Source organism: Theobroma cacao, chromosome 2 (genome assembly GCF_000208745.1).
Source record: "Theobroma cacao cultivar B97-61/B2 chromosome 2, Criollo_cocoa_genome_V2, whole genome shotgun sequence".
Classification (NCBI taxonomy): domain Eukaryota; kingdom Viridiplantae; phylum Streptophyta; class Magnoliopsida; order Malvales; family Malvaceae; genus Theobroma; species Theobroma cacao.
Window position 1 is genome coordinate 35,077,251 of NC_030851.1, and position 9,247 is coordinate 35,086,497.

The window sequence follows — 9,247 nt, forward strand, 5'->3', positions numbered from 1 at the left end:
TCTTTAATGCTAACTTAATTGGAATAACATGAAATGAAAAGACTCAAATCCTTTCATTGAAATTTTACAATCTCAACATTTTAGGTCGAGTGAATTTCGACCCTCAAAGCTTGGGACATGAATTAATTTTGATTCTTGTCGAGTGCATGGCTAGGCATGTATGCATGATTGACATGATGAAACGTTTTCATGTTTATGATTCATTAAGGTTCCAAGACCTTTCTCTTGCTTCATCCGATTTTTCACTGTAGCTTTCAATGACCTTCGTCTTGTGCCTTTCTTCTGGAGGCTTTAGGTAACTCTGGATTTTCCCTAAGCACCTTTTCTTTTGACATTTGATTTTGCCCTAAGTTTAAGGCTCCGCCATTCTTTTTCTTCGTTATTAAGTCTTTTGCTGAACAATGAGTATAGTTCCTTGCTTAATTAGTTTATTTCTTTTACCAGTCATCATTAATTTCCATGACAGCCATTATGTGAAATCAATGGGATAGTAAAGAACAAAAGGGTTAAAATAGAGAGGCGAAGGAGAATTTCATATATGAGATGTCAGATATTTCAAGGCAAAAAAGAATTTACAGGGCCAACATTAGATCTTTAAGTAATGAACACCTAGACCACTCAGAGAAAACAATCTGATATTCGACTTCAAGAATTGTCCTTGATTGATGCTTTGAGCAAATCTGTAGGTTGCAGACTCCTTAACTTCCCCTACTTTGCGAAATTGTGGAACTCCATATATGGTGTATTTCTACCTCAATCTTGTGTTTCTTTTAGGCTGACATCCTCAAATTCCATTCTAACTTCTTGTTTTTCAGCCTCAAGCTGCCCTTTTTGGGTTTTCAGCATGAGCCTCCTCCTTTAGGTACGAGCTGCCCTTTTCGGGTTTTCAGCATGAACCCCTTTCGTTTTTTTTTTTAAGCATAGTACTTTTTCACCGCATCCGCATTTATCGGATTAGGCAGATCTCCCTCATCCATGTCAGCCAAAATCAAAACTCTTCCTGAAAAAGCCTTCTTTACCACATATGGCCCTTCCCAATTCGGCATCCACTTTCCCTGAAAATCAGTTTGATTAGGGAGTATTCTCTTAAGAACCAACTCTCCTTCTCGGAATTGCCTGGGACGAACTTTTTTCTCGTATGCTCGCATCATCCTTCGTTGGTACATCTGGCCATGACAAAGAGCCGCAAGCCTTTTCTCCTCAATCAGATTCAATCACTCGTAGCGGGAGCGGACCCACTCAGCATCTTCCAATTCTTTTTCCATCAACACCCTCAATGATGGGATTTCTACTTCAACAGGTAGAACTACTTCTGTACCATATACTAATGAGTACGGAGTTGCCCCGGTGGAGGTACGCACAGAAGTTCGATATGCATGCAAGGCAAAAGGAAGTTTCTCATGCAGTCTTTATAAACTTCAGTCATATTTTCGACAATCTTTTTGATGTTTTTGTTGGCTGCCTCTACCATTCTGTTCATCTTCGGACGGTAAGTTGTCGAGTTATGATGCTTGATCTTGAATTTAGCGCAAACATCCTTCACCATCGCACCATTCAAATTGCTTACGTTATCCGTAATGATCCTTTCTAGAAGCCCATACCGACATATGATCTCCTTTTGGATGAACCTGCACACCACCTTTTGTGTCACATTGGCATAGGAAGCTGCTTCTACCCATTTCGTGAAATAATCAATGGCCACCAATATGAATCGATGTCCATTAGAGGCTTTTGGCGTAATAAGTCCAATCACATCCATTCCCCACATTGAAAATGGCCAAGGTGCTATGAAAACGTGCAATGGGGCTGGTGGAGCATGGATTCTATCAGCGTATACTTGACACTTGTGTCATTTTCGAGTAAAGTTTATGCAGTCTGATTCCAATGTCAACCAATAATAACCAGCTCTCATAATTTGTCTAGCCAACATATGTCCATTAGCATAAGCTCCACAAGTTCCTTCGTGGACTTCTTTCATTATTTTGTTGGCTTTCGTAACATCCACACATCTCAAAAGTACTTGATCTAGACTCCTTTTGTATAGCACTTCTCCGCTAAGGAAGAAACCCATTGCTAATTTTTTAAGAGTTCGTTTATCATTGTCCGTGATATTCTCAAGATATACCTGGTGCTTGATGTATTGCATGATATCATGATACCACGGCTTACCATCAACCTCTTCCTCAACATTCAAGCAGTGTGCGGAGACTTCACAGACTTTTAAATCAAAAGGGCGTACATCAGTCGCTTCTTTTATTCTGAACATTGCTGCGATAGTGGCCAAAGCATCAGTAATCTGATTTTCTTCTCGAGGCAAGTGGTTGAAGCTGATTTCTTTGAACTATTTGCTTAATTCTGTAACCAGCTTTTTATATGGAACTAGTTTAGAATCTCTAATTTCCCATTCACCTCTCATTTGACATATCACCAAAGCCGAATCTCTGTAAACATCTATTGCGTCAGCCTTCATCTCGATTGCTGCTTGTAATCCCATTACCAACGCTTCATACTCCGCCATATTATTAGTACAATTGAAATTCAATCTCGTTGTGGCTGGATAATACTTTTCATTTGGAGAAATCAACACTGCCCCAATTCCGTGCCCCAAAGCATTGGATGCTCCATCAAAATACATCTTCCATGGATTAAGTTCATTGGGACCATCATTTTCTATGTGTAAGACGGTTATCAAATCTTCATCTGGAAAATCGAAACTTACAGATTGATAATCCTCATTAGCTCGATCTGCAAGGAAATCAGCGATGGCGCTCTCTTTGATTGATTTTTGGGACACATACACAATATCATACTCAGACAATAGCACTTGCCATCGAGCTATTCTTCCAGACAGGCAGGGTTTTTCAAAAATATACTTGATGGGATCTAATTTCGCCACCAACCATGTTGTGTGATACAACATATACTGTCGAAGCCTCTGGGAGGTCCATGCTGGCGCACAACACATCTTTTCAAGCGCAGAATATTTGGACTCATACTCCATGAACTTCTTGCTCAAGTAATATACGGCCCGTTCTTTCTTCTCTGTTCCATCATGTTGTCCTAACACACATCCCATAGAATTCTTGTTCACAGTCAAATACAAAATAAGAGGTTTGCCGGTCATCGGTGGCACCAACATCGGTGGATTTGTGAGATATTCTTTGATTTTATCAAAGGCTATTTGACATTCTTCATTCCATTCTCCTGGGTCTCGTTTTCAAAGCAGCTTGAAGATTAGATCACATTTGCAGGTGAGCTGGGATATAAATCGAGCAATATAATTCAACTTCCCTAAAAATCCTCTCACTTCTTTTTGCATTTTGGGAGGTGATAGCGCTTGAATAGCTCGTATTTTATTCGGGTCCACTTCAATTCCTTTTTCACTTACTATGAACCCCAACAATTTCCCAGAAGTTACACCAAAAGTGCATTTTGCAGGATTCAACTTGAGCTGAAACTTTCACAATCTCTCGAACAGTTTCTTGAGATTAACAGTATGATCCCTTTCTGTATGAGATTTTGCAATCATGTCATCCACATATACCTCTATCTCTTTATGCATCATATCGTGGAACAAAACTACCATTGCCCTTTGGTAAGTGGCACCTGCATTCTTCAATCCAAATGGCATTACTTTGTAACAAAACATTCCCCACATGGTTACGAATATTGTTTTTTCCATATCTTCGGGTGCCATCTTGATCTGATTATAACCAGAAAAACCATCCATAAATGAGAACAAAAACATGTTTTGCTGTGTTGTCCACAAGAGTATCAATATGTGGCAAAGGGAAGTTATCCTTTGGACTCGCTCTGTTCAAATCCCTATAATCGACGCACATTCGAACTTTTCCATCCTTTTTAGGAACTGGAACTATATTAGCCACCCATTCAGGGTACTTAGCCACCTCTAAAAATCCAGCATCAAATTGCTTCTTTACTTCCTCTTTAATTTTTAGCAACATTTCTGGCTTCATCCTTCTCAACTTTTGTTTAATAGGCTTGCAATCTGGTCTCAAAGGTAACTTATGGACAACGATGTCAGTGTTGAGACCTGGCATGTCCTGATATGACCAAGCAAACACATCCACATATTCACGGAACAATTCTTCTAGCTTCTGCCGTTCATTAGATGACAGCGAGGTGCCAATCTTAACTTCTTTCTTTTCTTCCCCATTTTCGAGGTTAATCATTTCTATGAGTTCCTGATGAGGTAAAATCTCTTTTTCCTCCTGTTCCAACATTCTTGACAAATCAGGGGGTAAGCCATAGTCATCCACCTCCTCTTCATTTTTCAATTCATCAACGTTCGGAATCATCTTAAAATCGATATTCAAATCATTATCTAGATTGTCTTCGTGTTCATTATTTAAAGACCTGCAAACAAGTAAAGTTGGATGTGTGTATGGGCGAGTATTTATTGGCTAAAAGAATAGATGAAAGGAAACATGCAAAAAGGTTGATGAATTATGAAACACATTATGCATTGTCATTTATTTAANGATCTTGAAACACATTATGCATTGTCACTTATTTAAATGATTATGGTAACAGAAAGCCCTACTTAAATAGGAAATTAATCTTAACACCCTTGAGCATAGGCATTTAGATAAAATTTTTCATTACATTTCGGAAGACTTAAGATGATGGACAATTCCGTGGCTGTTTAATTGCTTAGCTCCTCTCCTGACAGTACTGGATACACTACAGGGATCTTCTCGTTAGGTTCTTCATCTCTGATCATATGGATTGATAGCTTATCAAATATCCGTAGAACCTGATTGACCTTTGTTGGTGCTTCGAGATGAATGAAACCTACAGAATGAAAAGTCTCATATAAGTGTGGGATTGTCCGTTCCCCAGATTCTTCTTCATTTCCCTTAAGTTGAGCCATCCTTTTAATCTTCTTTCGAGCTGCCAGTTTCCTTCTCTCTTCTTTGGTAGGCTTGTACCCCAAACCAAACCTTTCTTCATTCTTTATTGGAGTCAGAGGATGGTTAATTCCTTGTAAATTCCTTCCTAACCCCAAACCGGCACGGCATCCCTTACCCACTGTCTGCTTAACCCCCATTTTAGTTGCTACTGACAAATGAGGAGTCGGTATCACTTCTCTTTCCCCCACATATGTAGCATTAACGAATTCAAAAGATTTGAAAGAGCATTCTGGGACTTCTTCTGTTGCCTCTACATAGGGAGCAGATGATGGTCGAATAGCCAGTATGTCTTCCTCTGCAGATACACTTATCAGTTGGCCTTCAGCTATGAATTTAACTTTTTGATGAAGGGAAGATGGTATGGCTCCCCCCATATGAATCCATGGATGCCCTAACAAGCAATTGTATGACGGGGCAATGTCCATGACTTGAAATTGGACCTAAAAAATGCAAGGGCCAATTTTTATCGGTAGTTAATGTCCCCTACCACCTCTCTTGTGGTCCCGTCGAAGGCCTTTACAACCATGTGACTGGTTCTCATATAAGACACATCTACTGGCAACTTGGTTAAAGTAGAGCGAGGCATGACATTTAATGCTGAACCATTGTCAACCAAGACCCTAGGTACGGCATGGTCCTTGCATTTGATGGTAATGTACAGAGCTTTGTTACTTCCCCGACCACCTGATGGGATTTCCTCATCATTAAAGGCAATGAAGTTCCCCACTGTAATATTCCCCACAATGTGGTCTAACTTTTCCACTGATATATCTTGTGACACATAAGCTTGGTTCAAGACTTTAAGCAGCGCGTTCCTGTGTGCTTCCGAATTCAAAAGCAAGGACAACAGTGAGATACGAGCAGGCATTTTGGTTAATTGTTCTACCACGTTGTATTCATTGTGTTTAATAAACTTGAGAAATTCACCCACTTCTTTCTCGGTAACAGGATTTTTGACCTCATTGTTCAGAGCAACTACAGATTCGACAACTTGGTCCTTGGAAAAGGTATCTGCTTTCTTCAAGCCTCCCTCTCCCTGTGCTGGTTTCCCTTTTCCAACTCTTTTCGCTATCTCAGGGGAATAACATCGCCCACTTTGCGTTATACCCCCCACACCAGTTAGATCTTCAGAAGATGCTTGGGGGGCGGATGAAGCTGTGCCCAAAATATTACACTCATAATTCCATGGGACAGCTTTATCGCTCTTGTAAGGGAATGGGCTGGGGACTTCGATGCTAATACCACTTCTGATCATAGTAGGGGATGTATCATTCATCGGGCTTCTGTTTTCTTCATAGAAGATGGTGAGAGGTTTAGGTTTGTTCGCCCCGAATGAACTTGATGCCACTTCAGCTGGGGTGTCTCCATTTATGGTTTCGACCAAATTCTCTTCGGTTTCTTCATAAAACTCAATTACCGATAAATCCATCAATTCTTGCAACTTACGACGAAACCTATCACAATTTTGAATGGAATGCCCAATTGCCCCCATATGAAATTTGCAAGAATAAGCGAGATCATGCCCCAATTCCTTTGTGTCGATTGGTTCTGGAGTGATGGCATTTATCTTGGACAACGCCTCAAACACTTTATCCATTGGCGTTTGAATCTCATCAATACTCTTTTTCACTCTTTGAATCATCACTTCATGTATGACGTTCACTGTTGGTCTTCCATGATTAGGTAAAGGATTCCCATCAACACTTGAATTGTCTTTTTTGGCAAAATTTAAAAGTCCTATCTTAATGAGCGCTTGGACCTTATGTTTTAAAGCAGTACAATTCTCGGTGGAGTGCCCTTGAATTCCAAAATGGTAATCACAATGCGCATTCGGGTCATACCATTTCAGGAAAAGTGGTCGGAGTGGTTCTAAAGGGGTTCGAGCAAGAAGTCGATTTTCTATGAGTTGTGGCAACAATATAGTGTAAAGGACTGGAATAGGATCAAACTTTGGTTTTTCTAGGGTAGTTCTAGGTCCTCTTTAACCATGACCAGGATTATTGGTAATATGGGTTAAAGTTGTGGGCTTGTTGGCTGTCGTGAGCGACTACTTGCACATCCCCTTCTTTAATCTTGGGCGTATTCCATCTCTTTGAGCTGGCAACTTCATGCCCTTCAATTTTTTCACTTTTGATAGCTCCTTCTATTATTTCTCCCGATAAGACCAAATTTGTAAAGTTTTTTGTGGCATTGCTGATCAAGCGCTCATAGAATGGAGCTCGGAGTGTGTTTATGAACAACACAGTCATCTCCTTATCAGTGAGAGGTGGCTGAACTTGCGCTGCTGTATCTCTCCACCTTTGGGCATATTCCTTGAAGTTCTCGCTTTGCTTCTTTTCCATAGTCTGCAATGACAACCGATCAGGGGCTAATTCAGCCACATGCTTGTATTGGGCTATGAAGGCTCTTGCTAGGTCTTTCTAAGTCTTAATACGATTTTGATATAGCTGTACGTACCACCGAGCAGCTGACCCAGTCAAGCTGTTTTGAAAAAAATGGATCAGTAACTTATCATCGTGAGACTGTGCAGCCATCTTCAGACAATACATGGTAATATGTGCCATGGGACACTTTGTTCCGTCATATTTTTCAAATTTTGGAACCTTGAACTTGGCAGGGATCAATACATCCGGCACTAAGCATAGCTCGGTTGCGTCCATGGTACCAAACCTGTTAACTCTTTCGATAGCACAAAGACGTTCTTCCAACAAATCGTACTTTTTCTGATCTTTTTCATTTTTTCCTGTTTGTGACGAGTCCTTTCTTAGTTTCTCTTGTTTTTTTGGATCGTCTAAATCTGGGACGTGCATTGGTTCAGTAGGATTTATCCCAGAATATGGCCTAAATTGCCCATGAGTCTGTTGATGGCCCATCGGAGGTGGTGCATTGTAATAAACAGATGGCATCATTTGAGGGTGGACCCTTTGAGAGGTTTGGGCATGTGGTGGAGTGAACCCTGAGGGATAGGGTGGATCCTCCCTTTGATTTCCACTGTCTTGAGCTGGTGGGTTTTCTGACGGAGCTGGCTCTTCGATCACTCTTTTTCCTTTACTGAAACTCATCATCAATTCCATCATCTTTGCTAACTGTTCTCTCATTTCTTCCTGAGCTCTTTCCATTCTGTCCATTCGCTCTCTTTGTTCTTCTTCCATGACCCTTGCTCGCTGACGCATATTATGAACACGTTGGTCACTTGGCTTAGGTGGTCGAGCTATTTTGGAACCTTATTGTAATCATAAACATGAATTAGATACGTATTCGATGCATGAATGAACCCATTATCTTATTTTTATATGAAAATACTTATTGTCATGAAATGATGATTTATGCATGTATGAATGATTATGTACTAAAAGTATTCACCACATGACACCCAACAACAAAGTCATCCATTGCATAAGATATTTGTCTTTGATTACAACTCAAGAGTCATCTAGAAATATTCGCCAATCTTATTATAATGGCTATACACCTTATCTAAATACTTAATCAACTGTTGCTCTTGTTTTCCAATTGGAAAGATTTGGCTCCTTAATATGTCCGTCTTCCAAGCCATGCTTCTCGCCTTGTAAGCCACCTCCCTCATTTGCCAAATCAAGTAATCCATCTGGTCGTGTTTCTCTATATAAGCTTGTTTGTAAGATTCACCCCACTCTTGAATTCTGGTGCTCTGTTGCTTGAGGCGTTCATATTCCTGTTGATAAGTCATCATGACCCCTTCGAGCTCTTCATACTCCTGTCTTAGTAATTTGATGAACTCTTGTTGGAATCGCACTTGTCTTCTTAGTCCATCATTGTGCGTTTGAAGTTCATTGCCTCGATTTTCTCTCACCTATATTTCCCTTTGAAGTTCACTAGTTGTGGCAGAAAACTTATCATTCAGGCTCTCATACTTCCCTTCTATTTTTCGGACTTTCTTTCTTTGTTCAATTACCTCTTTTTTCATTTTCTCACACTCTTTTTGGAGGTCTTCATACCGTTGCTTCCAACTGGCATTTTCAGCTTCGGACTTCTTTCGAGCCAACTCACTTTCGAGCAAAGCGTCTCGTGGTTCTGGATCAACTGGGCCACGTAGTGCATCTTCTTTCGGATATACCACATCCTTAACTCGTTGGTCATGCCATATCTGATATCCGGTAGTCACTTCATCGGTGTACCTCCCTTGATCAACTCGGCTAGTTTTCTTCCAAGCTTGCGCAATTTCCTCGATCCTTTTCAGAAAACCCGGCTCTCCATAAGCAAACTCTAAAGTATTAAGTCGGTGTGTCATCGGTACAAACTGTTCTGACCCAAATTGTCTTCTCACCATAATT

At 40.4% G+C, this 9,247-nt stretch overlaps 1 pseudogene; it reads right to left on the reverse strand.

Annotated features, from left to right (window-relative positions):
* On the reverse strand, positions 915-7,996 carry LOC108660718 (annotated as a pseudogene).